Source organism: Lucilia sericata, unplaced genomic scaffold (assembly GCF_015586225.1).
Source record: "Lucilia sericata isolate MDLA Ls3-8-SP2 unplaced genomic scaffold, ASM1558622v1 Contig003673F_arrow, whole genome shotgun sequence".
Lineage (NCBI taxonomy): Eukaryota > Metazoa > Arthropoda > Insecta > Diptera > Calliphoridae > Lucilia > Lucilia sericata.
This window is the reverse complement of record NW_023996985.1, coordinates 13,868-25,616: the sequence shown is the minus strand read 5'-3', so window position 1 is coordinate 25,616 and position 11,749 is coordinate 13,868. Positions and strand designations below refer to the sequence as shown.

At 30.6% G+C, this 11,749-nt stretch overlaps 1 long non-coding RNA gene across 1 annotated transcript; it reads right to left on the bottom strand.

Annotated features, from left to right (window-relative positions):
- Positions 1 to 3,599: 3,599 nt before the first annotated feature.
- Positions 3,600 to 11,093, bottom strand: LOC119614920. Its single transcript, XR_005232378.1, has 2 exons — positions 9,690 to 11,093; positions 3,600 to 3,940 (listed from the first exon to the last, which is right to left on the bottom strand). It is a non-coding gene; the product is annotated as an uncharacterized LOC119614920 (long non-coding RNA).
- Positions 11,094 to 11,749: the final 656 nt, after the last annotated feature.

Here is an 11,749-nt window from a genome sequence, read left to right as displayed (position 1 = left end):
TGTTTAGCTTCACTTGTCAATCATGTCCATATGTTTTTGGATCACTTTCATTTAAAACCTAAACAAATTTCCATTTCAAAATAAAAACTATCATTATTTTTATACTCCTCATATTCTGTCAAGCAAATTGACATGGGTTTGGACTAATAAACCTCATGATTGTAGCTGCAATATTGGCTATTGCCACATAAAGACTAATTGAAGCTTTTTTGTGAGTGCGATCATCATCAAAACACAAATGAGATGAAGATCAGCAACAGGTACTAAGAAAACAATAAAATGATGATGATGACGACGACGACTACAGAAGTCACCAGAAGAAGTACCTACTAATAGAAACTGAAACTGACTGTCAGACACCCTCTTCCTCCTCCTGCTTCTCTAGACGTCTAAAAATGAACCAAAAATGCAACAAAGTGAAACGAGCAGTTAAACAAATAAAAGTTAAAAGTTGTTGCTGTTGCAGTTGATTTTCATTTTCTGTTGTCGTCTGTCTTGTTCTTCTGCAATAGTTGTCAACAACTGCAGCAGCCGCAGCACTAGAGGCAGCCAGGCATTCATCCAAACTGATGGTGTGTATCTTTTTTATTTGGATGTGTCAGTTTTTTTTTGTTTATTTTTCATATGAGTGTTATTTTTTTCTTAATTTTTTTCATTTGTTGCAAGCAGCATCAGCAGCAGCAATAGAGTTGGCAATAATGTCTCATGTTGCAATTTGCGAGTTTTTTTTTCCTTGTAGTGTTTGCTTTTGCAAAACCTAATAGGAAATTGAGTTATGGCTAATAAAATGTAGCTATTTCTTAAAACATTTTATAGTGTATTAAATCTGTAGAATATTAGCTACTAATAGCCTTTGATTTTCTTCAATAACTGTTCTAGTTCTCAAGTTATAGCGAATTTTATAAACCAACCTCTGAATTAATATTAATCATACGCCCTGATGATTACAAATAGATTTTTAATTAATTCACTCAGTTTTTAACGAAAAATTTCTTTATAAATTGCAAAAATTTCCTATTGGGTTTGAATTTATATTACTAAAAGTATTTATTTATATGTGTATTTTTTTAGATAGTCTGTTGGTTTTTCTTTAGTTTTAACTCTAAATCGTTTTCTTGTCTGTCTGTCCCATTAGTTTATTTAGCGACAGTAATGTTTTTTTCTTTACTTAAAACATTAGCAACATTTTATAACCTTTGTTCTGGTCGTAGTTTCTTCTTTTTTATTTCTTCGCAAGACAGTTCAGAGTTTTGTTTCTTTGTTTTCTTCTTCCTCTGTGTCTTTAAATAGTTTTCTGGTGTCGCGTCTAGCCAAGGTATTTATGTATGCGATCTTGTCTTGTATAAAACCCAATGTCTCCACCACTGCCTGTATGACATCTTTTGGCTTTTGCTATAAAATATCTAGTATTATTTTTATGTATTTTAAGGAATTTCGTTGTATTTTTTTCTGCTTGCTGTCCAATAGCTAAAAAAACATAATTTTAGCTTAAAATCGAAAGTGAAATTGATAGTTTTTTTCAGTAACTTCTGTCGAAATACCTACATACTAGTAAAACTTAAAAAAAAATATCTATTAAAACTAGTTTTTTATTACTAGTGGCAAGTTGTGTAGAGAAAAACAAAACATAAATTATGGAAATATTTGTTAAACAGATTTAAAACCACAGGCGACATTTGTTTACAATATGTAACAGAGCCATAAAACAGTCATTAAGAAAAGTTTAGGGTAGGGGCAGTGCAAAGTTGAGTTATTTGGTATTTAAAACATTTCAGTAAATAATCTACATATTTCTTTCTTCGTACAGTATCAAAACTCAATGCCCTCAAATGCACTAGAACTCAATAAGAAACATAGTGGAAATGAACCATACCTGAATTAGATCTGAAATAGAACTGAACTAGAACTCAATCAGAACTCACCTTCAACTCAACTAAATCTAATCTAGAACTAGAACTGACTAGAACTGAACTAGAACTGACCTAGAACTAGAACTAGAACTGAACTAGAACTGAACTAGAACTGAACTAGAACTGACTAGAACTGAACTAGAACTGAACTAGAACTGAACTAGAACTGAACTAGAACTGAACTAGAACTGACCTAGAACTGAACTAGAACTGAACTAGAACTGAACTAGAACTGAACTAGAACTGAACTAGAACTGAACAGAACTGAAACTAGAACTGACCTAGAAACTGAACTAGAACTGAACTAGAACTGAACTAGAACTGAACTAGAACTGGAACAGAACTGAACTAAAACTGAACTAGAAACTGAACTAGAACTGAACTAGAACTGAACTAGAACTGAACTAGAACTGAACTAGAACTGAACTGAGAATGAACTAGAACTGAACTAGAACTGAACTAGAACTGAACTAGAACTGAACTAGAACTGAACTAGAACTGAACTAGAACGAACTAGAACTGAACTAGAACTGAACTAGAACTGAACCTAACGGAACGAGAAACTGAACTGACTAACTGAACTAGAACTGAACAAGAACCTGAACTAGCAACTGAACTAGAACTGAACTAGAACTGAACTAGAACTGAACTAACGAACTAGAACGAACTAGAACTGAACTAGAACTGAACTAGAACTGACTAGAACTGAACTAGAACTACTAGACTGAACTAGAACTGAACTAGAACTGAACTAGAACTGACTAGAACTGAACTAGAACTGAACTAGAACTGAACTAGAACTGAACTAGAACTGAACTAGAACTGAACTAGAACTGAACTTGAACTGAACTAGAACTGAACTAGCACTGAACTAGAACTGAACTAGAACTGAACTAGAACTGAACTAGAACTGAACTAGAAACTGAACTAGAACTGAACTAGAACTAGAACTGAACTAGAACTGAACTAGAACTGTACTAGAACTGAACTAGAATTGAACTAGAACTGAACTAGAACTGTACTAGAACTGAACTAGAATTGAACTAGAACTGAACTAGAACTGAACTAGAACTAAACTAGAACTGAAACTAGAACTGAACTAGAACTGAACTAGAACTGAACTAGAACTGAACTAGAACTGAACTAGAACTGAACTAGAACTGAAAAAGAACTGAACGAGAACTGAACTAGTACTGACGTAGTTTTACATAGTCTAATTTTTACCACAATCGCAGTTTTTATAATCCATTTTTCTACTTAATCTTAATGCTTAACTTTGACTTTTATTCAAAACTAATGCATTTAACTAATACTTAAGTTTTTCCTTTACTCTCAACACAACTTTGATAAAAGCCGAAAAGTGTCTTTTTAAAAAGGTGAACATTTTTATATCAAAAGCAACTTTAACTGCTTATTCTAGTTGATTTTTTTTATGATTTAATTTAATAAAATTCTAAATTTTTATGTAACCATTAAATATTTATAAATAAACTTTTCTTTTATTTTAACACACACATTTAGAATTTATTTAATATGATACGAGTTTATGATCAAATTTTTATGACCCCACCACCACTATTGAAATCCACTCTCTATGAATGAAAAGACCCTTTAATAAATGTTACAAATCGATAGACTAGAGCCCAAGAAGATAACACTTTACAAACTTGAAAATTAATTTTTATTTCGAAATTATAAATGGTAATTTCTTTTTTTTTTTTTTTTTTTTTTTTGTCCAATTTAAGTTTTTGTTTTTTTGTTATTTAATATGATCACACTTATTAAAAATTTGATCGTAAAAATGGATTTCTCTCAATCTCTATAGATTTACAGGGCATTACCCACAAAACGAAATATGTTACAAGAAATTTCACAGTATGTTACGAGCATATTTTTATGGTCGTTAATAAATACGGTGAGAAAAAAATATTTGGAATTTCAAAACTTACCTTAGTCGGGTGTAGAGTTGTTGTTATTGATTAGATAAGAAATTAAAACAAAAATCCTGTTGTGGGTTTATTGGCTTCAAACTGAAATTATGACAAAAAGAAAGAAGATAGTAAGTAGTTCGTTGTCGATTCATTTGTTAGAAATTTGTTAAATTAAATGTTTATTGAATTTTTTATTATTAATGATCTAAGAGGGATTTGTTTTAAAAGAAAATATTTTTCGCCCCCAATGCAGTTAGTTATTGGGTAAGTAAAACTAAACTAGAATTGAACTATAGTAGAAACTATAGTAGAACTGAACTAGAACTGAACTAGAACTGAACTAGAACTGAACTAGAACTGAACTAGAACTGAACTAGAACTGAACTGAACTAGAACTGAACTAGAACTGAACTAGAACTGAACTAGAACTGAACTAGAACTGAACTAGAACTGAACTAGAACTGAACTAGAACTGAACTAGAACTGAACTAGAACTGAACTAGAACTGAACTAGAACTGAACTAGAACTGAACTAGAACTGAACTAGAACTGAACTAGAACTGAACTAGAACTGAACTAGAACTGAACTAGAACACTAGAACTGAACTAACTGAACTAGAACTGAACTATAACTGAACTATAACTGAACTATAACTGAACTAGAACTGAACTAGAACTGAACTAGAACTGAACTAGAACTGAACTAGAACTGAACTAGAACTGAACTAGAACTGAACTAGAACTGAACTAGAACTGAACTAGAACTGAACTAGAACTGAAACTAGAACTGAACTAGATCTGAACTAGAACTGAACTAGAACTGAACTAGAACTGAACTAGAACTGAACTAGAACTGAACTAGAATCTGAACTAGAACTGAACTAGAACTGAACTAGAATCTGAACTAGAAACTGAACTAGAACTGAACTAGAACTGAACTAGAACTGAACTAGAACTGAACTAGAACTGAACTAGAACTGAACTAGAACTGAACTAGAACTGAACTAGAACTGAACTAGAACTGAACTAGAACTGAACTAGAACTGAACTAGAACTGAACTAGAACTGAACTAGAACTGAACTAGAACTGAACTAGAACTAGAACTGAACTAGAACTGAACTAGAACTGAACTAGAACTGAACTAGAACTGAACTAGAACTGAACTAGAACTGAACTAGAACTGAACTAGAACTGAACTAGAACTGAACTAGAACTGAACTAGAACTGAACTAGAACTGAACTAGAACTAGAACTGAACTAGAACTGAACTAGAACTGAACTAGAACTGAACTAGAACTGAACTAGAACTGAACTAGAACTGAACTAGAACTGAACTAGAACTGAACTAGAACTGAACTAGAACTGAACTAGAACTGAACTAGAACTGAACTAGAACTGAACTAGAACTGAACTAGAACTGAACTAGAACTGAACTAGAACTGAACTAGAAACTGAACTAGAACTGAACTAGAACTGAACTAGAACTGAACTAGAACTGAACTAGAACTGAACTAGAACTGAACTAGAACTGAACTAGAACTGAACTAGAACTGAACTAGAACTGAACTAGAACTGAACTAGAACTGAACTAGAACTGAACTAGAACTGAACTAGAACTGAACTAGAACTGAACTAGAACTGACTAGAACTGAACTAGAACTGAACTAGAACTGAACTAGAACTGAACTAGAACTGAACTAGAATTAAACTAGAATTGAACTAGAACTGAACTAGAACTGTACAATTAAAATGCAATAGGGCCTAACCGAAGGACCTTAGCATTACCATTTGCATTACTTTGGATTATATAAGTAACTAGTAGCAACTATTTATCATACCAAATGTGTTTGTATTTAAACACTCATTTTGAATTAAATTTGGCAAAAAGATATTAAAAATATTAATAATACATAATAAAATTATAAACAAAAAAACCGTATGTAAATACTTGTTTATTTAGCCAAGTGTTTTTAAGCATTAAAATAAATTTTACCCACAGTTATGAGGAATATATGACGCCAATAAGTACGTTATTAAATATTTTTTTATATTTCAGACTATTTTTGTTTTCGTTTTATTTGATTTTGTATTTTACCAAACAAAATTCCATAGAACGAACGTGTACTGAAGTTTAAAACCGTAGAGTAGACGACGGTACTATTTTCAACGACTTAACTATTTAGCATAAAAACTACTAAATAAAAATAGCCAGTCACTAGATTTAAACCTCAGTCACTAACACCTTAAGTAAGCAATGCAAAACAAATTGGCAAAAAAAAAAAAACAAAAACCTCAAGTTAGCAAACAATGAACAAAAATATTTATAAATAAAAAAATAAAACAAATAAAACATAAAAAACTATATTTACTTAACGAAAACAAAAATAACTTCAGAGAAATACTTGTTTTTTCTGTTCAAAACTCTCAATAAATAAAAAGAAAATTTATTCAAAACACATTTCAAATTACACACATACGTTTTGCTAGTTTACAACAACTACCATGGAGCTTAGGTTTAAACTTTGAGTTATTTAAGACTTAAACTCGCAATTAAATCTACTTTGCAAGTTTTGAAATTATTGTAAAACGTTAATAAATATATGAGAGTATGAAAAAGAATATAAGGAAAAATTAGCCATAAATATTTTTTAAATGTGAATTTTTTTTTTTAAATCTACAACTCAACGGCCTTGAATCCGTCTATAGATTTTTTAATAAAATATCACAGACAAACAGGTTTAAAACCCTGAGTTCTTTAGGTTAACTGTAGTTACTTTTAGAATTTAAAAAAAAAATTTAACAAGGATATAGCTTAAGTATAAGAAAAATAGCTTGTTAATATTCTAGGTCTATTTTCAGTTTTTTTAATTCTATTAAAAAATGGTTTTTAATAATTTTTTCATTATATTTTCCTTTTTCATAAAAATTCTTTCCTATTTAACTAGACACTAACCAACACTTTTTTCAAATGCCTTAGGCGACCGTTGTGCATTGAGAATGCAAGTTTTCTTTTTTTACGTTTCTAAAGTGTTTTTGAATAAATCGTTATTCAATGCACGTATTTCTTGATTATAAATTCCATTAATTTCTTTTTTTTTTAACGCGTTGTCATATAGCTACCAAAGAACAAAAATTCTCCTTTAGTTATTGACCTTTTAATAAATTATATGCTGTTGTTTAGAATCCGCATTAACACGGTGGGCATTTTTTAAATAAAACTATATAAAAAATATTCATCATTAGTTTATGTTAAATTTTGTAACAAAATAATAAACAAAAAACTGTAGGAAATCTGGCCGTAGCCAATAAGTGAGTTAAGACTGAACTAGTACTGAACTAGAACTGAACTAAAACTCAACTAAAACTGAACTAGAACTGAACTAGAACTGAACTAGAACTAAACTAGAACTGAACTAGAACTGAACTAGAACTGAACTAGAACTGAACTAGAACTGAACTAGAACTGAACTAGAACTGAACTAGAACTGAACTAGAACTGAACTAGAACTGAACTAGAACTGAACTAGAACTGAACTAGAACTGAACTAGAACTGAACTAGAACTGAACTAGAACTGAACTAGAACTGAACTAGAACTGAACTAGAACTGAACTAGAACTGAACTAGAACTGAATTAGAACTAGAACTGAACTAGAACTGAACTAGAACTGAACTAGAACTGAACTAGAACTGAACTAGAACTGAACTAGAACTGAACTAGAACTGAACTAGAACTGAACTAGAACTGAACTAGAACTGAACTAGAACTGAACTAGAACTGAACTAGAACTGAACTAGAACTGAACTAGAACTGAACTAGAACTGAACTAGAACTGAACTAGAACTGAACTAGAACTGAACTAGAACTGAACTAGAACTGAACTAGAACTGAACTAGAACTGAACTAGAACTGAACTAGAACTGAACTAGAACTGAACTAGAACTGAACTAGAACTGAACTAGAACTGAACTAGAACTGAACTAGAACTGAACTAGAACTGAACTAGAACTGAACTAGAACTGAACTAGAACTGAATTAGAACTGAACTAGAACTGAACTAGAACTGAACTAGAACTGAACTAGAACTGAACTAGAACTGAACTAAAACTGAACTAGAACTGAACTAGAACTGAACTAGAACTGAACTAAAACTGAACTAGAACTGAACTAGAACTGAACTAGAACTGAACTAGAACTGAACTAGAACTAAACTAGAACTGAACTAGAACTGAACTAGAACTGAACTAGAACTGAACTAGAACTGAACTAGAACTGAACTAGAACTGAACTAGAACTGAACTAGAACTGAACTAGAACTGAACTAGAACTGAACTAGAACTGAACTAGAACTGAACTAGAACTGAACTAGAACTGAACTAGAACTGAACTAGAACTGAACTAGAACTGAACTAGAACTGAACTAGAACTGAACTAGAACTGAACTAGAACTGAACTAGAACTGAACTAGAACTGAACTAGAACTGAACTAGAACTGAACTAGAACTCAACTAGAACTGAACTAAAACTAGAACTGAACTAGAACTGAACTAGAACTGAACTAGAACTGAACTAGAACTCAACTAGAACTGAACTAGAACTGAACTAGAACTGAACTAGAACTGAACTGAACTAGAACTGAACTAGAACTGAACTAGAACTGAACTAGAACTGAACTAGAACTGAACTAGAACTGAACTAGAACTGAACTAGAACTGAACTGGAACTGAACTAGAACTGAACTAGAACTGAACTAGAACTGAACTGAACTAGAACTGAACTGAACTAGAACTGAACTACAAAATAACTAAATTCGATTTAGTTCCCTTCTCTTTACGATAAACTCTGTTCGGTCTTAAGATGTTAACAAAACCGTTCGACTCAACGATATCCGATTTAAAACATGAGCAAGAGAATCCCATACCTCTACTTGGAATAATACAATAGAGCAAACCCAACGATAGCATTCCGTGAAGCCTCTTCAAAATGATTAAGTCCGAGGTAAGTATGATGATACAGACACAACTATACAAAATTAGTCGTACGGATTTAGACTAATGAAGAGCATGCTGAGTGGACAGTAAAATGCTGCAACACATTTCCTGTCATTGCCACGCTTTCATCGAAATTAGATCAAATTATTTTGAGTCCGAGGATAATAAAGATATTACGTTCCTCAGGAACACATAGAAAAATTAGATTTCTAAAGATTGGACATAGATCGGTATATACGGTTTTTTCACTAAAATTTTGTTTTCAAAAGAAACACATAGCAGGCTCGTTAGAGGCCGTTCAAACTTCATAAGTAGCCTTTCTTTAAGTGTTATTTTGAGATACATATTTCGAAAATATAATGTGTTTCTCAAATTTTATCGGTCTTTGTTCTTAAATAGGTTTATTTATGCTTAATATGAACTTAAGCTGGATGTTACAGATCTCTCTAAGAGTAACAATTTTAGTTAAGTTTTTAAATTTCACATAGGCTGGGTTTTGTAGTTCGCACTAAAGACAAAAAATTGCACTTAAGTTTTGAAATTTTTATGAAATTGTCACTTAGTGTTAACTATAAAACCGGCCCACAGTTCTCAAAACTTATGGAGTTATTACTTGCCTTAGGGAAAACTATAAAGCACGGTCTAAATTTTTATCAACATATTGATTGGAATCTAAATACATTGAATGACTTGTATAACTTGTATTTTGGAGTTGGTTAAGTAACTAGCGAAAACACTGTCGAAAAGTGTTAACATTAAGCTAATAAGACTAAATCTAACAAGAGGACTTTTCCAAGTTTAGTAAAATTAATTTTTATAAAATAATTAAAATTATTGAAAGCTTTTTAAAACATACCTTTTAATAACAAATTGAATTGAAAATATTTTACACCAAATCCGGTTTAAAATTATTCAATAATCACTTTTATGTTTAAAAAAAATTTGCATAGAATAATTTTTCTTAAAGAAACTTTATAATAATTTTTTTAAAAATTGATTTTTTTGTTTTCTATAAAAAAAAAACATAAAATTTGTTTTCATATAAAAAGTGAAAATATTAAGTTAACAACACGTTTTTTTTTAATTTTTTTGTTTTTAATATTAAAGCTGCTGCTGTATTTTATTTCAAGTTGTATCGTATTTCGTATAAAAATTTTTGTTTTATTTTTATATTTTTTAAAATTTAAATAAAAAACTACTACTACAACAACAGTAAGCTAAGTTGTAGTTGAGTAAATAATAATAATAAAGACGAACAACAACGACAAATTGTCAGCTATTTTTTTGTTGTTTTTTTTTAAATTTTTTTCTACAAAAGTTGTTGCTTTTATTTTTAAGTACACACAACAACAACAACGTATTAATTTTTTTTTTTTTTTTTTTTTTTTTTTTTGTTTTTGTTACTTAAATTTTTATATTTTTATTATATATTTTTTTTGTTTTCTTTAATACTCTTTAACACTCATACACTAACACTTTTTAACTGAACAAATCACAGCAACAACAACAACAATATTAATACATTCAAATAATTAATATTGAGACAACTAAAGTAAAGTGACTGACTGACTCGACTCGACTCTACGCGATTCGACTCTCTTGAACCAACGAAAAATTCAACCGTAATAAAACACCAACAAAAAAAAATCAACACTTTTTTTGTGGGAGCCGTGGAGAGGAGCGTTTTGAGGGGGTAAATCGAAACTCGCACACAATGTATAAAAAATTTAAAGAAGAAGCAGCAGAAATCGTAACAAAAAACGGGCTTTTTTTGGAGTTGTTTTGTTTTGTATTTTTTGTCAAAGGTAAAATCGTTTGTGAATCGATTTATAACTGTTGTTTAATAGAAAACTGCTTTTTCAGATATTTTTTTTAAACAAAAAAATCTTTAAAAATTGTTTTATTTTTCACTTTAATTTCAGCCAAATTCACTTGAAATATAACTTTTTATTCTCAACAAGCGAAATTTGTTTAAAAAATTTTTTTGGTAAATTTAATTTTGTTTTATTTTTTTATAAAATTTGTTTGTTTTATTCCATTTTTTATTTTAATAATTTTTTAGGTTTTTATTATTATTTTGTTTTTTATTAATTCGTTTAATTTTTGTTTTCTTTTAATAAAATTTTATTTTCATATTAAATTTGTTCCTATTTTACGCGCTTACAACAACCAAAAAGTACGACTCTTAAAATACAACTAGCATGTCTATATTTGTAAATTGATCAGTTTGTTGGTAGCGCTGCTCAGCATATTAGCGTTGCACTAACTTTAACAGTAGTAAGAAAAAATAAATAAATTAATACCAAGCAACAACAACAACATCACACTTAAACTCTCTCTCACACACACAAATACTCTCTTAGTACGCTGCAGTACGTTCAGTGCTGTCATAGAAGTAGAGGATCGTGCGAGGCAAAGGTTTGCCAGATGTTGATGAAAAATCGACTAACAGGGGAAGTTGACGTTGAAAACACTATTTCAACTAGAGTTGAAATATAACAGAGTGAGAACTAAACCACAAATAGAACTGAACTAGAACTAAACTAGAACAGAACTAGAACTGAACTAGAAATAAACTAGGACGGAACTAGAACTTAACTAGAACTGAACTAGAACTGAAGAAAACTGAACTAGAACTGAACTAGAACTGAACTAGAACTGAACTAGAACTGAACTAGAAGTGAACTAGAACTGAACTAGAACTGAAATAGAACTGAAATAGAACTGAACTAGAAGTGAACTAGAAGTGAACTAGAAGTGAACTAGAACTGAACTAGAACTAGAACTAAACTAGAACTAGAACTGAACTAGAACTGAACTAGAACTGAACTAGAACTGAACTAGAACTGAACTAGAACTGAACTAGAACTGAACTAGAACTGAACTAGAACTGAACTAGAACTGAACTAGAACTGA